We start from the raw sequence: 23,924 nt of genomic DNA on the forward strand, positions 1-23,924 counted from the left end.
CATAATAGCCCTATGTGAAAATATTAAATGAGTATATGTGATCACTGAACTTCATGCACTTATAGGTTTTTAACAGCTTTATTCATAATAGCTCTATGTGGAAATAATAAAAATGTCCATCAATATGGAATGGATAAACAAATTATTTATATCATGGAGCACTATATAGCACTGAAGAAGAATGAGGTGTGGGCAAATCTCACAAAATAATAACAAAAGAGATAACAGATATTAAAAGCTACATATTATGGGATTTCATTTTATGAAATTCAGAAACAGAACCGGTTAGTCTATATTTGGGGTAGTATTTACCTTTGGGGCACAGAGAGAGAGTAGTATTAGGAGAGGACATGAGGGGTTTCTGAGGTCTCTGTAACATTCTATTTCATGACTTTGGGTGGTGGTTACACACTCATGATCAACTTGAAATAACCCATTAAGCTGTAAATTTATTATTTCTACATTTTTTAATTGTATACTTCAATTTAAAAGTTTATTAAAAAGAAGGGAGAATTGGATTATGAATTAGATATCTATCCATCTATCTCTCATCTATTTTTGATAAACCAAAGTAAGATTGGATTTTTTTTTCGATGTTCCAAAATTCATTGTATATGCACCACACCCAGTGCTCTATGTGATATGTGCCTTCCATAATACCCCACCACCAGGCTCACCCAACTCCCCATCCCTCCTCTCCAAAACCCTCAGTTTGTTTCTCATAGTCCACAGTCTCTCATGGTTCGTCTCCCCTTCCAATTGCCCCCAACTCACTTCTCCTCTCCACCTCCCAATTGTATTTGTTCAACTCAATTCCTTCTAATGTGACATTGTGCCTAAATAAATGATAGCATATCGGACCCAGGAGGTTTACCTTTCTATACAGTGTTTAGTTGTTTGTCTTTTCTCTTTCCTTCTTCCTTCCTAGTCCTATGTAGTTCTCTTCTAGTAACAAATAATCGAAGATTGACATTTAGGCTATCTTGAGTTAGACATTTCTTTGATTGTCTGCTGCTTCATCTGATGCTTGTTTATTTTGGATGATAAACAGGCCTGGTATGTCAGCTCTGATGTATATTTGTTGTTATGGAGGGAATATAATGCTAATTTGAATTCTGGTGAGCACAAAAGTGTGAAGTGATGTGTAAACATCACTAGAAATTAGGGTTGAGCCATGCCAAACTTTTCTCTAGTGGAACCTAAAGGAGGTAAAATACTGGACAATTTTTTCCATATTATGGTATTAATGTTTAAGTATTCTTTTGTTCTAAGAGATGCAGTGTCCAGAAATTATCCCTATGGTAATAGTTTTTAAGTTGGATTCCGCAGAGCTTTTGGACTCTAAAACATATTGCTCAGGAATACCTATCTATCTATCTATCCATCCATCCATCTATCTACCTGGAGGGTTGATATAATAGTGGGTAAAATAGGTAGCTTTGGATACATTTACTTGGGATCTACATAAGATTTGGTTTGAAAATAGTTTGGGTTGTTAAAAAGACAATCACTTCTTTAGAGAACTGTTAATATGGTGATAAAAGATTACCAGACAAAGAGAAATGTCTGGTGCATAAGACCATGTAACCTAAAGGCAATATCTGTGTACTTATAATGCCAGGGGCAAATATGAGAATAAAAAGCAATTGGAATTGGGAGTTTGGAGTAAGACTCCCAGGAACATTACACTAAAAGATGCCCCTGAACTAAAAGTTAGCTGAGATGTAGGAATAATAATGTTAGTAAATATTTGTTGGATATTTATTATTATTTAGTAATGCTAGCAATTTTTATACATTATTTAATCCTCACAAGAGCACATTGCTTACAGACATAATGGAGTGGCTGCTATCAGACTAACTGTCCCACTAAGAAGCTGGATAAATTACTGCTTGAAGGCATCAGAAAGCACCTAAAGAGACTAGAATGTGAAGAATTAAGACTGCTGAGAAAAGGAAATGCTTTGAGGTGAGCATGACCCTCTCCCTGGCCTTTTCTCTTTGATACATTTGCAATACAAAAAAGGAGCATAGAGGCCAAACAGACAGTAGTGGCCTAGATCTTACAGGAATTTCTGTGGAATTAGAAGACAAAAATTCTTCCAATACTAAGAGAGCCATGATATGAAGGACCAAGATCCCAGAAAAAAAAGATCCAGAGATATCTGAGCCAGCATTCTGCATGCAACAGTTCCTGAGGAATCTATGGAGTTTACACTGTGCACAAGAGAAGCCAAGAAGAATCCAGAGTTAAAAGGCCAAAAGTCTAAGCAGGGATTTAAGCAATTCCATATAACTGAAGAAACAGAAACTGTGGTTCAGAGGCTCCTGAGGAAGAAGAGTCTTGATAAAAATGACAAACACTCAACTGAGACTCAGAAGAGCTAGACTGTAACAGTAAGGGCAAACTGGAGATAGACCATTCCCTACTGGATCAAGATGATGAGTCTGTGCTCTATCTTTCAGAAGAAAACAATATCCTCCATGTAGGAAGAACTTAAATAATTATTTCACCTAAAATGTAGAAAATAATAATAAATTACCAGGCATGTTAAGAAATAAGACCAAATATCTGAATTTCAAGAGAAAATATAAATAGATGATAGCTAATTGATATACTGAGATCATCAGGCAGAATTTTAAATAACTATAATTAATATGTTTAAGAAAATAGATTACAAATTTATTATTTTCGCACAGGAATCTATAAATAAGGACCAAATAGAAATCCTAGAACTGAAAAACAAATTAAGAACGCAAGAGATGGGGCACCCGGGAGGCTCAGTCAGTGAAGTGTCTGCCTTCAGCTCAGGTCATGACCCCAGGGTCCTGGGACTGAGTCCTAGGTCAGGCTCCCTGCTCCTCAGGGAATCTGCTTCTCCCTCTGCCCCCCCACCCCACTAGTTCTCTCTCTCTTCCTTTCTACCTATTACACTTAGTAGAAGAGAAGATTAGTAAACCTGAGAATGTTGGTAAAACTTAAGAGATTGAAGCATAGAGAATAAAAGGAAAGACCCACCCCCCCAAAAAAACTCATAACAAATATATGAGACCAGTGAAAAAAATCTAACATGGTGCTTCTCAAAGTATGATTCTGAGACTGCTTCTCATACTGGTCCCTGATAAGATAAAGAAAGAAAGAGTATTTACAAATATTTATAGCAATGGATTTAGCCACAAAATCTTTAATGTATTTTATGACAGAATTGGTCTGCAAGGAATTATAAATAAAAGGAGAACATATTCATCATAAATAGTTGGAGAAATACTGGTATGACATATGTACACTTGGAGTTCCAGAAGTCAGGGAGAGAAAGAATGTGACAGAAGTAACATTTGAAACTGTATTGACTGAGGATTTTAAAAAACTGATGAAGACCTCAAGGAACAACTTCATGAAGCTCCATGAACCCTAAGCATTGTAAATACAAATAAAACCATACCTAAGGACATCAGAATGAAGCTACTGAGCCTAAGATAAAATAAAAAATCTCGAAGTCTATCAGGAAAGAAAACCTTCAAAGGAGCAATAGCAAGACTGAAAATGCCTTTTCAACAGAATTGGTGGATTCAGAAGTCAGTGGAATGGTATCTTCAAGATGTTATAAAACAAATAATAATCAGGCTGCAAACTTAATTTCTCCAAAGTTTAGATAAGTAGATATTTGTGGACAAAAAAGAACTGAGAATTTGGTGATTGCCAACTCACACTAAATATTAGAGGGAACTGTTTAGGTAAAAGGAAATGATCTTATACGGAAGTACAGAACTGAAAGAAGGAATGAAGAGCAAGAAAAAAGTTTAAAGTGAAGGTAAATATAGGTGAACCCTGAGCAAAATAAAAATAATGTCTAGGGAAATTAAAATACATGGCAATAATAGTCAAAATGCAGAAGCAGGGTAAAGTATTAAAAAGTGTTGTAAGAGCCTTGCAATGTCTGGGAACTGGTGAAAATATTAAATTATATTGTACTTTAAGAAGTCAAGGAGCAGGGGCACCTGGGTGGCTCAGTGGGTTAAGCCTCTGCCTTCGGCTCAGGTCATGATCCCAGGGTCCTGGGATCGAGCCCCACATCGGGCTTTCTGCTCTGCAGGTAGCCTGCTTCCTCCTCTCTCTCTGCCTGCCTCTCTGCCTACTTGTGATCTCTGTCAGATAAATAAAGAAAAAAAAAAAAAGAAGTCAAGGAGCAAATAATGTAATTTATAGGATAACAACTAAAGAAGAATAATGCAAGAATGTAGAAGTAACAGACTACTACAGAAAAAATGGAAAAATAAAAAAATTCTTGATTAATTTTTAAAAACAAATGTATAAGAACAAAGAACAAATGGAAATGAGAAATGAATAAGAATGTGGTGGATTTAAATCCAGATATATCCATAATTATATTAGATATAAAGGGTCTAAATATCCCCATTAAAAGACATATTATATAAAAAGTACTATTTCAAAGTCCTGTATCCCTGGTGCTAATAATACATTATCTATTAATTAAAAAAATACTATTATGCTACATGAATATACACACTCATAAATAACAGAACCAAAAAGTTGAAAAAGAAAAGAATGGAAGAAAGATATACCTTGCAGACACTAATCAAAAGGAAACTGATATAGTTATACTGGTATTAGACATTTTAGATATTAAGGAAAGAAGTCATGCTAAAAATGAAAAAGTTAGGTCAATAGTAACTAAATGGACAATTTGACACTGATATCCAATAATTTTTTTGGTAAGATTTTATTTATTTGACAGAGAGACAGTGAGAGAGTACAAGTAGGCGGAGTGGCAGGCAGAAGGAGAGGGAAAAGCAGTCTCCTTGCTGAGCAGGTAGCCCAACATGGGACTCCATCCCAGGACCCTAGAATTATGACCAGAGCTGAAGGCAGATGTGTAACCAACTGAGCCACACAGGTGCCCCGTGATACCCAATAAGTGTATACCTAAAAAAAGGTATACACTTAAAATAGTTAAAGCAAAAATTGGCAAAACTGAGAAGAACAATGGACAATCCGACAATCATAGTTGGAGATCCTAATAGCTGTCTGTCTCTTTAATTGTTAGCATTAGCAGACCAAAATATGAGTAAGGATAGGGTAGATTTAAACATCATAGTTAAAAAACTGGACTTAAGTGACTTATATATATACAGCTCTGCATCCAAAAGCTGCAGAATACACATTCTTTTCAAATAAACATGAAACATTTAACAAAATTGATTGCATACTAGTCACTAAAGTAAGCCTTTAAAAAAATCAAGTGGATTAAAATCACATGTAGTATTTTCTCTGATCACAATGGAATTAGGCTACATACCAATAACAAAAAGATAATTAGACCATACACTTATGCTATGACCCAGTAATTCTGTTCTTGGAAATCTAACACTAGTGGGTACATTTGACAGGAAAGGAAATATACAATAATGATCATAAAATTGAAAATATAACATTTGTTCATCTATAATAGACTAGAAAACTTAAGTTATATATTCATAATGAAATCATGAACTACTGCTACACACAATAACATGAGTGGATCTTGCAGGATAATGTGGGCAAACAAAGACAGATACAAAGAATGTATACATATTATATAATTCCCTTTGTAAATTTCAAAACAGGTAATATTAAGCTGTAATGATACAGGTCAGAAAAGTGTTTTGTTTTCTTACTATAATACATATTATACCTCATTAAAAATACTTTTTTTAAAAAAATAGAAAAACCAAAAAAAACCTCAAGATGAAATGTAGAAGCACTTTTTGGGTTAAGAAAGGTGGACAAACATTACAAACAGGGAATTTCTTGGTTTCAAGTTTTATAATCTCCATGAACTTTCTTTCACCAGTAAAGTTACTTTAAAACTCCGTTAGCATTCTCATCGATTATTTATGATGGAAATAAAGATGCCAACTAATTGTATATTTAATTCTCAGATCTGTTTTCTCCCCCATCATGAGGGGCATGTAAGGCAGTGCTATGTAAAACAGCCCTGGAGACAGATTACTAGATTTAAATCCTAGTCTAGCGTTTGGACAAGTTATTTAAACTCTGTGCCTTGGTTTTGTCACTGTAATGAGAGGCAATGGCAATACCTAGGTCATCGTGTTTTTTTGAGAATTCATTGAGTTATAATTATCTAAAACAGTGTCTGGTACAAAAGTGAGCACTCCATAAATGTTTGTGATTATGACTTTAACTGCCTTGGGGGGTTGGGCCACTCCTTCTATTTGTTTTAATTTTGTCTAATACCTGGAACTATACTGAGCAATCAAGAAGATGGGATTTCTGGAAAGCTGGAGGCAAAGATATTTTGAGAACTGACTCTGTTTTCTCTCCATGGATGAGGATGAGCTTACACTGATGACAATTTTGGCTCCCAACCCAGAAGCTTAAATAGAGCTGCATAAATTAGTATGTTAGGAATAAGATGGGAACAAAATTGTTTCCTCAACACTGGCAGCACCCTACCACCCTGGTGTCAAGAGCAGCTTAGTCCTCTGCTAGGGAACCAAGTGATAAGTGCCAAGACATGTGAACTCAGTCGCTTCCCTGCACAATCACCTTGCTTCCACTGCAGTCTTTGTTCATGGCTCAGTAGGCTGCGAACTGCTAGCAGTGCTACGTGTGTGTCCATTTTTGGCAAATGTGTAAATGACCTGAACTCTGAAATCCTATATGTTAAGTCCTTCTACTACCAATAATGTTTGTGGGTTGAATCGAATCAGATTCTACTGATTCAAAATGAAATGACCTTTGAGAGATGACTAAGAACCAGAATAGCTCAGTTGCTTAACTCATAGGCTTTGGGGTCAGATGGGTTTGAGTTCCATTTGTCAGATGTGTGTCTTTTCACAAGACATTTAACTTCTCGGGGTCTCAGTTTCTTTGTTTGTAATATGTGGTCAATAATTATAAGAATTTGATAGGATTGATACAAAGAGTAAATGAGGTATATGTGTCTGATACATATGTTAAGCCCTCAATAAATAATAGCAGTTACTGTTCTTATAGATGGTATTTATATTTAAAAATTTTTCTCAGCCAAGAGGCTCAACCTGGTAGAATGGAATTGTGAAAACTAGGCATAACCTTCAAATGTATCCTGTCCTTACTTTTTAAAATCCATTTTGTTTTTATTCTCCTGGCGACCCTGAGAGTTTGGACAGTGTAGACGCTATTATCTACAACTGGCCTATGAGAGAATAGCATAAAAAGATAGAGTTGTTGGTCTAACAATCTCATGACTATTGAAGTTAGAGAAGAACCTAGAACCCAGGCCTCCTCAATGCTAGCCTTGAGGTTTTTATTCCTTCTTGCTCTGTCTGCATTCTTACCTCTGATAACCAGTGAGAGTATTCATCACCGTGCCCACCCCCCCACCCCCAGCAGAGGATTCTTAAAAAAAAGAGAGTTGTTATCCTAAATTACTAGTGTAACACTCATCTTTTCAGATGTGGTAGTAAGATGGTTGACACTGGTCAGTAGAGGTTTCTAAAAGGTCTAAGAGGTTTGATGTTGAAGTTCATATAAGGACGCTCCCTCTTTCTGAACCCAGTATTTTAATTTCCTATCCTAGAGATCAGTTTAACCTCTCTGCAACATAGCCTTTCATCTTGCTACATTCTCCTTGCTATGAGGTGGCTTTTTTCCGCCTACCAGCCTGGACATGGTTATCTTACCCATGGCTCCTGAATTTGTTGCTCCTCGTTTCAAGCCACCAACAGAGACTTGATAATGTATTTACACCGGAAATTAAGTTTCCTTGAGGAACCAATAGATCAACAGCCATGCCATTTAATTTTCTTCAAGGGTGACTCTAGGACTGGAGGAGGTGATCTACTTGCCCTCTCAGCACTACAGTGAGTTTCATGAGGGCCTGGGGTCATGGAACAGGGCAGATACTCATTACACATTTGCTGAGTGAAAGAATGATGTGGTAACTCAGAAACCACTCATATTTTAATTAATGACCTACATAAACATGATACATTTCTTGGCTTACATTAAGTTATATTCGATTCGGTTTAAATTTTGGGGGTTTTGGTTACCAAGAAGGCCAGAGAATTACTTTGTGCTACTAGCTGGATTTTTTTTTTTTATTTTTTATTTATTTGACAGAGATCACAAGTAGGCAGAGAGGCAGGCAGAGAGAGAGGGAAGCAGGCTCTCTGTCCAGCAGAGAACCCGATGCGGGGCTCGATCCCAGGACCCTGAGATCATGACCTGAGCTGAAAGCAGAGGCTTAACCCACTGAGCCACCCAGGTGCCCCTACTAGCTGGATTTTAAACTTCTTGGCTCCTTAGAGTAGTGTCTTCTGCCCATACCCTTGTCCAGGTGTTTATGACCACAGATTTACCTGCTTTTGAAGGTTGATTTTAGAGTAAGTCAATTAAAAATAGCTTCTATTTTGTCTTCATTAAATTTCAGCACTGAGTTACTTAGGAAATTTTAGATGTAAGGTTTTCTGCTGATTAAGGTCATAGGATATTCATAAAACCAGCTTTTTCTTAAGTTTTTAAATTTTTTTTAATTTATTTTTTTATAAACATATAATGAATTTTTATTTCCAGGGGTATAGGTCTGTGAATCTCCAGGTTGATACACCTCACTGTACTCACCATAGCACATACCCTCCCCAATGTCCATAACCCCACCACCCTCTCCCGACCCCTCTCCCCCCAGCAACCCTCAGTTTGTTTTGTGAGATTAAGAGTCACTTATGGTTTGTCACCCTCCTGATCCCTTCTTGTTTCATTTATTCTTTTCCTACCCCCCAAACCCCCCATGTTGCTTCTCCACTTCCTCTTATCATGGAGATCATATGATAGTTGTCTTTCTCCGATTGACTTAATTTCACTAAGCATGATACCCTCTAGTTCCATCCACGTCGTTGCAAATGGCAAGATTTCATTTCTTTTGATGGCTGCATAGTATGCCATTGTGTATATATACCACGTCTTTATTCATTCATCTGTTGATGGACATCTAGGTTCTTTCCATAGTTTGGCTATTGTGGACATTGCTGCTATAAACATTTGGGTGCATGTGCCCCTTCGGAAGACTCCGTTTGTATCTTTAGGGTAAATACCCAGTAGTGCAATTGCTGGGTCATAGGGTAGCTCTATTTTCAACTTTTTGAGGAACCTCCATGCTGTTTTCCAGAGTGGTTGCACCAGCTTGCATTCCCACCAACAGTGTAGGAGGGGTTCTCGTTTCTCTGCATCCTTGCCAGCATCTGTCATTTCCTGACTTGTAAAACTAGCTTTTTGATCTTAAGTGTGGCTGCACACTCTCAATGCCAGATCATACAGCATTTACTCTGATTAGTCAGATTTGATCTTCTGTAATAGGACATTCAGCAGCCTCTTCTGACCCCCGAAGAAATCCAGCCAACCAACCAACCAACCAACCAACCAAAAACCATGAATAGACCAACTCAGCAACAACAAAGTGTAAGCCAGCCTGCAATGGGCATAGAGGTGAGTCTCTGGGAGACCCTTGAGTGGAAATAGTGAGCTCCTTCAGACCCCTGGGCTTCCATGATGCTATGTGGGGAGCAGGGGAAGGTTTTCTTTTATTTCCCTTCTGTGCCAGACAGCTGGAAAAGCTTTTCATCTACTCTATTCAGATGGTTGCAAGAAAAGAAAAAATATCATGGAATATCCAGACTTGGACAGATAACAGCCCTACTCTTTATATCCCACCTATTAATCCATGAGAAACAGGGGTAGAAGCAGTCTTTGGACGGTCAGCTATCCATGCATGGTGGTGTGATGCTGAGCCCTTTTCACATGTACTCAGAATAAAAATGAAACCCTACTACTTGTTTTGCCCATTAGATAGCATTATCTCCATGGAACACCAATTCATATCTCTTTGTGCTGTGTGTGGTTCTCACATATGGGATTTTAATAACCTCCATGCTGTGCTATGAATTTATAAGCAGGGCCAATAGAGGAAAAGCACCACAGGACTTTATTTTTTCATTATTACTCTTTTGAAAAACAGGGTCTGCCTCATTTCTGTAGGGTTCTTCTGGCAGCACTAGTGGTTGCAGCTAGTGGTATAGTTGTTACTGTGGAACAAAATAAGCTCTTTATTTATTTGTTATCTGTCTTTTCTGGACTCCCTTTCCCACCCCCCATCGTGCCTTTAGCCTCCTCCATAATATCTTATGGCGTTGTACTTGCAGCTTCTAGCGAGCTGATATACAGAAACAGGCCCTGTTCTTCAGCCCTATAGTTTACCTTACATTCTGATTTTTTTTTTCCCCTGCACTCCCTTTTAAATGTGCCTACATTTGTCCTTCATACCATTCTGCATGTCCAAGAAGCCTGTTTAGTACGGTGTCTAGGAGAGCAGGCTCTGCAGCCAGCTTGTCCTGATTGCAGATGCTGGCTTTTCCCTCTGATCCTGGAGAAGTTATTAGGACTTTGTTAACTCATTGATAAAATGGTAATGATAAGCCTTCCTTCTAAGACTGTTGTGATGGTTATTGGTGTTTATCTGTGAATTGTTTTGGACAGTATTTGACACAGCATTAATAGAAGTTGCCGTTATGGTTATTATTCATTTGACAAATACTTGGGGATGGCCTGCTAGATGTCAGACCAATTATGGATGCTGGAGTTATACTGGGAACCAAACAAATTCCTTGCTTTTCTAAAACTTACATATGATTATTAATTAAGCATTAAAATTGCAGTTGAATGTTATGCTTTGGACCTTTTCCAATGACCCTTAATCTGCCTTTTTCTTTTCTCAATTAAACTTAAGAGTATAATACTCTTGTTCATAGATGAATATCCTACTGTAATTTTATCCTTCCCTTGTTTTCTAACATCTCTCCATTTTCATGTTGTGCCCATTTTTTGGACAGGCCTGCTTAAACAAGAAACGTCCTATGATCCTGGCTTCTCCAGCAATCATAACGTTTTCATTACAAATTTAAGTCTCTTTTAGATTCTGTCCCTCTAACTCAGTGTGATACTTTATCTGAAATTTCATACTGGACCTCATGGATATTAAAGTAAAATGTGGGTGAAGAAAGCAGTCTTTTGAAAAAGTTCAGGAGAGGAAAAGAATCAGGGACTAAACCCTGACATGTCTATTTTAGGACAGTCTGTCTGGCAGGGTCCCTGACTAGGAATCTGCTTATAGGTGAGTTTGGACACATGCACACATTTATATGGTTTAGACAGTGACTATACTGAGTGTACTTTACAGTTTCTTTGTTCAATAGGAGATGGATAAACCGTATGTCTCAATGGTACCAGAGGTCTCTCTATTCTTGGAGATTCCTCCAAGTTCATTGAATGTAACAAAATTTAAAATTTATGCACTGAAAATATGAGATGCTTTGTAAATAAAGTAGTATCCTACTTAACACTGATGTTGGGTAATGGTGCTGAAACCACTCTATCAGTAAACAACACAGCTAAGTCTTTTAACCTGTGTGGTATTTACAGTGCATCTAAAATTACTTTTATGTTTTTAAAATATTGATTAACATCTGCTTTGGGCCAAGCAACTTGTTAGTGCTGTTGATACAGTGGCAAACAGAATGTCCTCTTTCTCCAAGAAACGTCAGGAGTTATGGGGAAGACTGACAGTAAATGAGTGAATGGGTTTATTTATTATTTTTTTTTTTTATTTATTTATTTTGACAGAGAGAAATCACAAGTACATGGAGAGGCAGGCAGAGAGAGAGAGGGAAGCAGGCTCTCCGCTGAGCAGAGAGCCCGATGTGGGACTCGATCCCAGGACTCTGAGATCATGACCTGAGCCGAAGGCAGCGGCTTAACCCACTGAGCCACCCAGGCGCCCCGAGTGAATGGGTTTAGAAGTACACAATTATAATGATGATTAGGGTCTCTGAAGGTACACCACTGTGTGCAATTTAAGGGCCCACGGATTTACTTTGAGCTTAAACAAAGAAGTCAGAAAGAGACTTCTTTGAGAAGCTGACATTTCAGCTAGATCCTACATGATGAGAAGGAACTTGTGAAAATGGCAGGCAGAGTGGAGGGTTAAGTGTTCCAGGAAAAACAAGACAGTGTTCCAAGTCCTGAGGCTGTGGCAAGAGCATGACATGGTCAAGAAGAAATGAAGTTTGCTGGCTGGCTGAGATTGAGACGGCCCGAGTCCAGGGCGCCTAAAGCCACATGAAGGGTTTGGAATTTATTCTGCATACAGTGAGAACCTTGCGGGTTTGGGGTTAACAGAAGTAACAAAGCAGTCTCCCCTAAGGGTTCTTCTAGCAAGGAGTGGCAGAGGGCAGCATCTTATTTTGTGTAGTTAGTGTTTTGATTCAGTTACTTTTATGGACCCACAGCTTTGTGAGAGTATGAGATGTGAATTCCAGAGTTTACAGTCTCCATGTTTATTTTGAATGCTAATTATCCCAAATATGTTTTTAATTGGTAACTGTGTATCTTAGACACACTTCATTACATTTAACCTTTCAGATCAGTTTTAATTCACCCTCTTAAAAAAAGTTTTCTATTAAGACAGTATGGCACACATCAACATTTTAATTACTTTCTTCTAGAAGCTTTTTGTATTAGACAGAATTTGTCTGTCAAGGGGGAAATGAAAAAATGATCATACTTTGAGAAAATAATACAAAATAAGATCAAGTGCCAAACATCCCAGTGTGTTTGTTTTCTAGATGATTTAGTATTCTGCTTTTACAGGATACTGTTTGTACCCTCAGCCTAGCTTTTTCATAGCATTTATTAAGAATGGCTGTAGTTTGGGGCACTTGGGTGGCTCAGTCAGTTAAACGTCTGCCTTCAGCTCAGGTCATGGTCCTGGAGTTCTGGAATCGAGCCCTGCATTGGGGGGTCCCTGCTCAGCAGGGAGGCTGCTTCTCTCTCTCTTGCTCCCCTTACTTGTTCTCTCTCTCTCTCTCTCTCTCTCTCTGCGAAATAAATAAAATTTTTTAAAAAAAGAATGTATGTAATTAATTTTTTATAATAACCAACAATTTAAAGCAGCTGGATATTTGTTTCCTCCCCTTTGTATGACCTGCTACCACTTCCTATCGTTGTATCATACTGACCTTTTATTCAACCTCTATACTCAAACTCAGTTTTATGTATGATTCTTGTTTTAATGGATTTTGATAGATTTCTCCGCTCATTTATTTATAGAATGATTTATTATTTATGTTGGTTTCATGGTGCTTTTACTTCTGTGTTTTGGTGTGTTTTGGTGGAGCACCTTGTTTTCCAGAAAATATTTCATCATGGGGTATACGTGAACTTTAGGTAAGTTGTTGCAGATAAACAAATGTTCATGATTCTTTCTGCCCGCTATCTGCCTCTATTATTTTCTTTAATCTCCAAGGTTTTTTGGTTTGGTTTGTTTGCTCTACTTTTGAAAAGAACTTCTGAATTAAATAAGTTTGAGCCAGTGAGAGGGACTTTGGTGTTAACTAAAGAGATGGCTTTAGAGATGGTTGGCTCTCTCTGGTATCTACATTATTGATACTCTCTATTCACTACCAAACTTCGAGAACACTAGTAGCCTTTCAATTCTAAAACTTTGCTAAGATTTATTAAGGATACTGCTACTGATAATCAACCTTTTAGCTAATGGAGCATATATTGATTTTTTTGCACAGAGGATGTTTCCCTCCCAAGGGCTTTTGGCTCCAAAGACTCAGTGTTGCTTTGTGGATTTGGCAGGCCTCAGAGGAGCCTGGCTGCTGGGAACTGAACTGCTCAGAGCTTGCCAACCCCAAACCACTGTGTTTCTCACAGCTCTCCAGTGCCAAAAGTTGGTGTGCCAAGGAAACAGAAACCTGTCTAGAAAATAAACTGTTTTCTCTTGACTTTTCCTCTAGGAAGACTGGAAGTTAACCTGTAAGTTGTTTTGTGGTTAAAAATGATTTAGGACATTACGTGGGAAGTTTAATGCCACAATCTTACAAAGAAAACAAATCGATGCATGAATTACGCTCCTTGAATCACTTTGCTCCCAGTTATCAAAATGTCTAATTTTTTTTTTAGTTTAGTTTAGTTTTTATGTTTTTTTGTTTTTTAATTTATTCATTTGAGAGAGAGACACACACAGAGAGTACAAGCAGGGGGAGAGGCAGAGGGAGAGAGGAAGAAGGAGGATCCCTGTTCAGCAGGGAGCCAGACTCGGGGCTCAATCCCAGGACCTGAATGAAGATCATGATCTGAGCCAAAGGCAGATGCTCAACCATCGGAGCCATTTAGGCACCCCTGTCTAATTTTCTTTTAAGAGATCAGTGTAATTGTTGCAGTGGTGATGGTGGTGGTTGTGAGCTAAGGCAGCCACTGTGTGTGACAGGCCTCAGATGTGAATGTGTGTTGTGAGTGTGGGACATGGGATGGAACTTATCCCAGCTTGTTGATTGTGTACAAACGAACTCAAGTTTTGTGGGCAGGTAGTGCTGATGAGATCGGGAGAAGAGCAGTTTACTCCCTAACAGAACTTTTGCAGGATTGCATATTCTTTAGAAACAAGTTGCAAAGCTATTAGGAGCATATATATATTTCATAGCACTAATGTAGTCAAATTTCATTAGAGCCATTGCCTGATTGTTTACTAGAATTCTTTCATTTCTTTTAGATCTGAGTTTCACAACCTCAGCACTATGGACAGTTTAGGCTGATGAATTCTTTGGGGAGAGTGTGGCTTTGCTGTTCATTGTAGGATGTTTAGCAGCATTCTTGGCTTCTACCCATCACATGCCAGCAGTACCACCCCAGAACCCCCAATTATAATAACCAAATATGTCTCCAGACATTGTCAAATATCCCCTAGGGGACAAAATTCATCCTAGCTGAAAATCATTATTTTAGACTCAGGTACTTGGGAAAATGATCATATAAATCAGTACATTAAGTGCATTAAGTGTAGGCTGCTTTTTTTTTTTTTTTTTAAGACTGGATTTCCCCATCTTATCTCATTATTTTCAATAACATTCAAATTCAGAAGCTGTTGCCCAGTGCTACCAAAGTCTGAATAGATAGAAAGTAAACATCTTCTTTTTTATTAGATAAGATGTCCAGCAATGAAAATCCCTGGATTTAAAGAGCTTGTTAAGATGTATTATGTCAGATGAAAAGTGCTATTTTAATAACTCATTGTTATTCTTAGCATGGACCTTTTATTTTAGAAAAATGGATAATTAGCATTTTGGCTTATCACTTTCTCTCCATGAATACAAATAATTTGATAGACAGACAGCCAAGAGAGACTTCATTAAATAATGGGTCTAATCAGCCTGGGACTAGAGTAAATTAGGGGTTTGACTTCCAGCTTGAGAGTTGGAACTCAGGGTTTGGTGGTCATGTCAGCTCATTCATCCAGGATATTTTTGTTGACCGACTTACTGTTGCAGTCAAAAACCAGAGCACAGGTCAATTGGTTAGAAATGATCAAAACTCAACTTGGGAAGCCATAGGCTACTCTGCATTTAACTTGGCGGCTGGAGAACTGCAAGAACACATTCAAAGCATAACTACCAGTCCTATGGAGTTTGGACTTACCAGCTTCAATTCAAGATAATGGCCCATTACTAATGGGGAAGTATTAGAAAGTTTTCCAGGGGAAAAAATATCAGCTTGGAACTGTTCCCCTGTGCATACATTATATGCTTCACTGCCATCTGTGGGGATCCATACTCTGCATAAAGCCTTACTAGTTTTCCAAAAAGGACTACAAATAACCCCTTATTTTTTGAGAACAGTCTTCCTAACCCCCAGCCAGGAAATCTATTTTGAAATTAATTTTCTTTCTAAAATTTTTAGCTTAATCTATCCTTTTGTTTCTAAGAGACAAAGCCCAAGCCCAATGCCGTGTTTGATTTGGAACGGCCTCTCACTGTCACTCGGAGGAGACAGATCACCATTAGAGGAATTTTCCTGGCCTTGGTTGTCTTTTGAAGCTTGCAATGCAGCCTTAAGAAAGGATCACGATTGTTACTTACGTTTCCTCCGTGGGGCAGAGGGAGAACTTCGATCTGAGGAATTTTTCTCATCATGAGATAGAGGAATGATTTTCTTCACAGTGCGTGCTCTCCGTTCACAACCAGCCCACATGGAAGCCTTCATTCTGATGTTTTCTTAGTAGTACCTATGTACCAAGCAGACTTGTGGGGGGAACAAAATGAAAGAAGCAATTGTCTGAGGCTTCTGAAACATACTTAACTTTATTGCTAACATCTTCTAAGCAAAACAACAAAGAGCTAAGTCAAATCAGAAAGATTTTACTAGTCCTAAAGGGGATCCTCCTCACATGATATAATGCAGGAAATAACAAGGCCTCATTTCCTCTTGTAAAATGTGTGTATGCATGACTTTATCAACCACATGATCCGTTATTGATACATCTCTATAACCCCTGAGAGCAGGGTCAATCCTGGTAACTAGAGAGTCTTTAGGGGACTGAGTGAGTGATAGTCGTGTGGATATGAGCTTGGAAGAACCAGGAGAAATATACTGCTTTGTGAAGAAATGCAGAGAAATAGAGTCAATAGGAAGAAATGAAGATCCCAGAGGGAAGAGCCCTCTTTTGTACCTCCTGGGTGTCTTCAGCTAGATTTATCTTGCCCATGAATGACTTGTTGGGGGGATGAACGGTAATGTTGGATTTTATTCAAGGTTGCCATGTGGGCAAATACAGTGGTTGCTCATGGATGACTAATCAATGAATTGGAAAAGTTATAAAACAGAGTCACAAAGTTGAAAGATGGACGAGAAAGTGCCCAGCTAGAAATTGACAGAGACGGATTTGAACACAGGTATGATGACAGAGTCAGTGCATATCTGTGTTCTATTATCCTGCTTGAAGCCGGGTGAGAGAGAGAGAGAGAGAGGGAGCACAAGTAGGGGGAGTGGCAGAAGGAGAGGAAGAAGCATAGGGCTTGGTCCCAAGACCCCGAGATTATAACCTGAGCCAAAGGTGCACGTTTGACCAGCTGAGCCACCCAGACACCCCAGCAAGTCCCAGTTTTATTGGAAGCATTTCCTATTCTTTGCAAAAATTAATACTTCCTTGTTTATAGCAGTTAGACACACACACACACACACACACACACATGCGTGCGCACATACACACCCACAGACCATTTTCATAAAAATCAGAACTAGAAAAATTATTTGGCTTTTTACTTCTCCACTTTGCAAATGGAATTCTATAGAGCAGGGTTATTTATTTATTTTTATGGGCAGGCCCGTGTGTTCAATAATATATTCATACATAATTCACTAACTTATTAATTAGACCCCATGTTTCAGTATGGAATGACAGACAGGAGCCCAGGCGCGAGGCAGGGGAACCATGAGAAGGGCACACACATGTCATGACTGCAGCACATGGCCACAACTTTTAGCAATTAGATTTCCTTCTTGAAAGGAAAGAAAAGGATACCCATTCTTTTCATAGCCTTTTAGTAAGCCTATTCTGTAAATGAAACAAAAATAAAAATTTGTTTACATTTTGGATTGCCTATGCCTTCTCATTTTATGGCAATTGATCTGTTTAACTCCAGGGCCTTATTTCTTTTCAGCTTCAAAATATGTAAATATTGCTACAATATTCAGTGCTTGAGATGTTCAAATTGCCCTTTATCAAAATGATCCCATGGAAAGTTCTAAAATTCAGTTACATAGGTTTTGGAGAAGAAACTAAGAAAGTCTGAAATCTGCTCTTAAAACTAGCCACAAGGCACTGTCATTTTCGATAAAGCACGTTGGTTTGTTCATCCTGTGGATAATTATTTATTGTTGTCTCTTGATCTTCTGAAGCCTAAGTAAGGTCTCTAGTTTGTCTGGTTTCCGCAATCTTGGGTACTAGAAGGGTGGTGATTTTCAGTTTTAGCTAATTGCTAGGCTTTACATGGTCACGGGGAGTGAGCATTTTAGAAAGCCACTTCATTAAAGCATTAAAATACTGTGGGCTCAGTAATTTCATTTACTGGGTCAATAACCCATGATATCTAGAAGAAGATTTAAAATAGTTTAAAAATAATTATTCAAACAAGAAAGGAATTTTAAGCTAGAACTACTATAGTAATAAAGGAAAGAGAGACTCCAAAGCAAGAATAAACATTTAAATTGTAATATCGGATTCCTATAACTCAAAGGGTTTATTTAGCTTGTTTGATAGTGGATCACCAGATTTCAGAACTGAAATAAACTTTAGTAAGCATCTAGTCTCGATGTAGACACTCAAGTATTTTATTTCCCCCTTAAAAAACCACTTATAATTCCATATCTGGACTGGAGGCCTACATGTTCATTTTTCTTAGAGCATTCACAAATTTCTTAATCAGTTTTTACCCCTGGGTATTTTGCATTTTGGTGATACTATACATTAAATATTTTTCTATTGTAGTTCTGTTTTTCACTGATGTACTATGAATGGTAATTTTGTATATCCATGTTGTAACTGGCTACCACTTTAAATTTTTCCTGTTCTAACACTTTTCTCTGGTTTGTTGTGTTTGCAAGGAACACTAGCATATCATCTGCAAATAATGCTGATTTTCTTCCTCTGTTCCAGTATGAATACTTCCTCCAACCCTGCCTCTTCAGTTATTATATTGAGTAGAACTTTCAGAACAATGTAAAATAATTTTGGAATCAGTGAGCATTCACATCTTGTTTCCAGCCCTGAAAAGACCATATCTAGTATAGACTTTCCAAACTATCTTCCAGACCATTACTGCATAGGATGTTAATCAGTCTCCTAACAACAATAATAGCAACAACAAAAAGAAAGAAAGAAAGGAAGAAAGAAAGAAAGGAAGGGTGGGTAAGGTTTCCATATAATTTTCTGGGACTCCAAATTAAACAAAATGAGACAGATTTCTTTAGCGAATGACTTTTCATAGCCTTAGTGTATTTTTTAATCTTATGGCTTTTAGGTGTTTTTTGTTTGTTTGTTTGTTTTTAAAGATTTTATTTATTTATTTGACAGAGAGAGAGAGACAGACAGGCAGAAAGAGCACAAGCAGGGGGAGCAAAAGACAGAGGGAGAGGGAGATGCAGGCTCCCTGCTCAGCAAGGAGCGGGATGTGGGGCTCCATGTCAGGACCCTGAGATCATGATCTGGGCCAAACGGCTTGCTGAGCAGACATTTCACTGACTGAGCCAACCAGGTGTCCCAGGTGTCCCAGGTATGGTATTTTTGTTGTTGTTGTTGTTGTTGTTGTTGTTTTTTTTTTTTTAAGTTTTATTTATTTAAGTAATCTCTACACCCAGTGTGGGGCTCGAACTCATGACCCTGAGATCAAGAGTTGCATGAGCCAGCCAGGTGCCCCAGCCTCTAGCAGGGCATTGTTCCCTGTGATGTTGGTTATGATTTCAGAATGATATTCCTTATCATGTTAAGAAAATATCCTACTCATAGCTTACTAAGAGGGTCATATAAGTAGGATCTTCTACTATATGTCCCTTTGTGTCTGGCTTTTGCTTGACATAATGTTTTAAGATTCATACATGTTCATTTTTTTTTCAATGCTGGATGGTATTCTTTTGCACAAGAGTGTTGATGAATGTTTGTGTTATTTGCAATTTGAAGGTGTTAAAACCAATGCAGCTTTGAATACTCTTGTACATGAATCCTGGTATATAAAGAAATGTATTTGTATAAGCTATATAGCAGGGAGTAGAATTCTTGGGTCTTAGGGTATATATTATATATATATATTTTTTTCAAGTATACAGGAGAATGCTTTCATTTTCCAGTGTTTATGAAAAGCTCACTCTCGCCCAGTTATTGTTTGAGACTTCCAGTTCTTATACATTCTTTTTAGCATTTGATATTGGCAGACATTTTAATTTCCAGGCAACCTGGTAGAGGTGCAATAACATCTCATTGTTTTAATTTGCATTTTTCTGATTACTAATGACAAGCACCTTTTCTGATGCTTATTTACTATTTGAATTTCCTCTTTTATATAATGACTGAATCTTTTGCCTATCTTTCTGTTGCTTTGACTGTCTGCTATGCTATCATTAATTATTGATTTGTAAGGATTTGTTATATATCTATATATTGACTCTTCTTAGGATATGCATATGTATATATATGCACATATACGTATACACATACACATCACAGAGTGGCAGAGAGAGAGAGTAGACACATACACACACACACACACACACACACCTGTAGCCTGCATGTTTGCTCTCTTAATATTGTCTTTTGGTGAAAGACAGACATTTTTAAATTTAATGTAGTTTATTTTGTCAACCTTTTCCTTTATTGTTAGTGCTTTTGTATCTTGTTTAAGAAAAAGTTGTCCTGCTATGATGTTATAAAACTTTTCTCCTACATTTTTTTTCTAATAGAGTTGTACTATATTTCAGATAAAATTTTCTAATTCTCCTCCATATAAATAAGGGTCTAGACTTACTTTTTAAAAGATTCAATTCTTCCAACTCCCCTTTCTTCAAAGCCTGATTTTTTTTTTTTTTTTTTTCTCCATTGCTCTGCTTGGTGCTTTGATCCCATATTATTTGGGTTTTATTTGGGTGTGTGTTCCATTGGTCTGTTTGTCCATCCTTATGCCTGTTAACATCCTGTTCTTTATCCAAGGGTATCCTAGCTTTTATGGCCCTTTTCATTTCATATGCATGTTAGAGTGAGCTTATAAAATTTGACAAAAGAAATCCTGCGGTATTTAGAATTTTGACTGAGATAACTTTGAATCTGTAGCTCAATCTCAGGACAGGTTACATCTTTACATCATTAAGGTTTCTATTCTATGTATATATTATATCTCTTCATTTGTATAGAGTTATTCTTAAAAGTGTTTATCATTTAAGATCTGTTATTTTCTCCACAGAGGTCTTGCACATCTTTTACTAGATTTATTCCTAGGTGTTCTTTATTGTGATACAGTTATAAATGATATACTTTCCTCTACTTTCACTGTTGCTGATTTGCTTGAAATACAATTGATTTGTATCTAGCAATCCTACTAAGTCTAATAAAAATGATAACAAATTATATGTGCATTCTTTTATAGTGTCATATCATCTGTGAGTAATTCTTGTTTCTTCTTTTCCATTTCTTACACTTTCATTTTTTTTTTTTTCTGCCTTGATGCACTGGTTAGGACCTCAGTATAATATTGCAAAACAATGGTGGTAGTAGAAATCATTGTTTTATTCCCAGTTTCCAACATTTTATGATTAAATGTGCAGTACAATGTTGAATATAGAAGTTTTATTTTGTTTTTATTTGTGAGTGTTGTTAATGTTGTAAATTACATCGATATATCTTTCTCCCCAACCTTTTTATTCTGAAAATTTTGTATGAGTTGCAAGTTTCATTGAATACCATTTTTTACTTGAAATAACAGCCCACAGACACATTATGAATATTGAGATTTAGGTATCTGGCAGACATCATCTTAAAAATGAGTGAAGTGAACCTGTCACTTCCAGAAAATAACAGACAGCATATTTTACTAATGACAAGAATTGAGCTTTCAAGTCAAAATTAGCATTTTGGAAAACTTATATTTGTCACCATCAGCTTTCTGGTTTTTCAGAACCTAAAGGCTTTTCTGATGAGGCCAGTGATATTATCAATGAATGTGTTTAAAATATACATTTGAAAATTTCAACACATTAAATATCAGCATAACTCATTACACTAATATTTTTCAAAGACCAGTGTGTGATGTTATAAAATCATATATCACAGTATTAAAGATCAATGAAAAGTATAAGATAGACCAATGGATTCTAATGCAATAGTAGAAAATTTTATTGATATGGCTTCAGGTTCCATATTGCAAATAAAATTTAAGATATCACCATTTGTCAAATTTTGTTATATATTCAAAGAAAAATATCTACAATTACCTCCCTTTCCCTACTACATATCTTTGTGAAGCTGGATGTTTTTTCTTCTGCTTCAACCAAAAACATACATTGCAGTGTATTGAATGCTGAAACAGATACGCGAATCCAGCTATTTTCAATTAAGCTAGACACTAAAGAAATTTGCAAAAGTTTAATATAAACAATGCTACTCTTTTCACTATTTCTGTGAGAAATAGAGTACTTTTCAGAAAATACATGTTAACCTGACTGGGTATATATTTTTTTTAATGAATTGATATTTTTAAATTTTCTCATTTTCAATTTTGAATATGGGTAAATACAGATATATGTTCAACTCATGTAAACAAACTATCTTTGGAATCCTCAATAATTTTAAGAGTATAAATCACACCTGAGACCAAAATGTTTGAGTACTGCCCTAGAAATAGCACCAGACATCCTAAGCTTATGAAAGTATAATTTTATTTGGCACATTTACCATGACAGTGGAAGAACCTCAAAATATTTTAAGTCCATTTATCCCCTCCCAAACTATATGCTCTTTTATGGTAATTTTAATTCTAGAATTTCCTCTTTGCTTTTGTGTTTATGAAGTTTCACTATGCTATGTTTAGATGTAGATTTTTATTTATTTTCCCTATGAGTCATTAGCTTAACCTTTCGAATGTGTGGATTCTAATAAATTGTGTAACATTCTCAGCTATTATCCTCTGTTCTATCTCTCCTATCCTCTGGTATTTCAAAGAAATATATGTTAGGTCTTTTTAAGTGTGTTCTTTGTGTCTCTTATCCATTTTTTAAAATCTTGTGTTTTATTCTGAATATTTGCTTTTATCTTCTTTTTTAAAAAATTTTAAAAAGATTTTATTTACTTATTTGAGAGAGAGAGGGAACATGATCAGGGAGAAGGAGAAAGGGAAAAGAAGACTTCCCCACTGAGCAGGGAGCCCAGACTCAGGGCTTAATCCCAGGACCCTGATATCATGACCTGAGACCAAGGCAGACTCTTAACCAACTGAGCCACCCAGCTGTTCTTGCTTTTATCTTCTAATTCACTAATTCTCTTTAAGCTTTGTCTAATTTGTTATTAAAAAAATTCATTGAGTTCTTCTTTCATGTATTATATATCAGCTGTAGATTTTTTTTAAAGGGTTTTATTTATTTATTTCAGACAGAGAGAGTAGGAGTGGGGGTGAGGGCCAGAGGGAGAAGCAGACTCCCCACTGAGCAGGGAGCCTCACATGGGGCTCAGTCCCAGGGTCCTGGGATCATGACCTGAGCTGAAGGCATATGCTTAACCAACTGAGTCACCCAGGCACTACAGTTCTGGAACTTCTAAGTGGTTCTTTTTTACATACACTCCATCACTTTTTATAGTTTTCATTTTCCTGTCAACATTTCACTTGGCTTTTATCTCCTTGAATGTAGTGAACATAGATTATTTCAGTCTATACCCTGTAATTTCATATGTGGAGCTCCTATGGAGCTCTTTCTTTTTTCTTTAAAAAAAAAAAAAAAAGATTTTATTTGTTTATTTGACAGAGAGAGAGAGAGGAAGAGGGAGAGAGAGAATATAAGCAAGGGGAGCAGCAGAGGGAGAAGGAGAAGCAGGCTACCAACTGAGTAGAGAGCCTAATGTGAGGCTTGATCCCAGGATCCTGGGATCATGACCTGAGCCGGAGGCAGATGCTGAACCAACTGAGCCACCCAGGCAATCCGGGATTCTTTCTTTTGGTTTTCTCTATGGATGCTTTGTCTTTTAATATGTCTGGGTTTTAAGATTGTGTGTTGGGCATCGTGTTTGAAATTTTATTTGTAACAATAATTTGAGACCTAGTATGCTATTAACCTTCTTCCAGAAAAGATTTTTATTGTTGTTTTATTTTGGAGGGTTGGAGGGTGTTTTGTTTTGTTTTGTTTTGTTTGCTTTTTCCAGGAGTCTATGGTTATTACAAGTTCAGGACTATATAATGCAGTTTCTGAAGTTGAAGTTTTTAGAGCTAGCCAATCAGCATGAAAGAAGATGAAAGAGATTTTGGTAGACCAGTTTATTTCAAACTTACTGTTACCAT

The 23,924-nt window shown here is 37.0% G+C and overlaps 1 protein-coding gene across 3 annotated transcripts in view; it reads left to right on the plus strand.

Moving 5' to 3' along the window:
- ST6GALNAC3 (ST6 N-acetylgalactosaminide alpha-2,6-sialyltransferase 3) overlaps positions 1-23,924 on the plus strand; it is a 526,582-nt gene that overhangs the window by 298,673 nt on the left and 203,985 nt on the right. Inside the window, exon 2 of one of the 3 annotated variants that reach the window (XM_059375159.1) lies at positions 1,832-1,968. The exons of the other annotated variants lie outside the window; for them this stretch is intronic. The gene's annotated coding sequence lies outside the window, so the exon portion shown is untranslated. The remainder of the gene's footprint in view (positions 1-1,831; positions 1,969-23,924) is intronic. 3 annotated transcript variants of the gene reach the window in all.

Source organism: Mustela nigripes, chromosome 14 (genome assembly GCF_022355385.1).
Source record: "Mustela nigripes isolate SB6536 chromosome 14, MUSNIG.SB6536, whole genome shotgun sequence".
Classification (NCBI taxonomy): Eukaryota; Metazoa; Chordata; class Mammalia; order Carnivora; family Mustelidae; genus Mustela; species Mustela nigripes.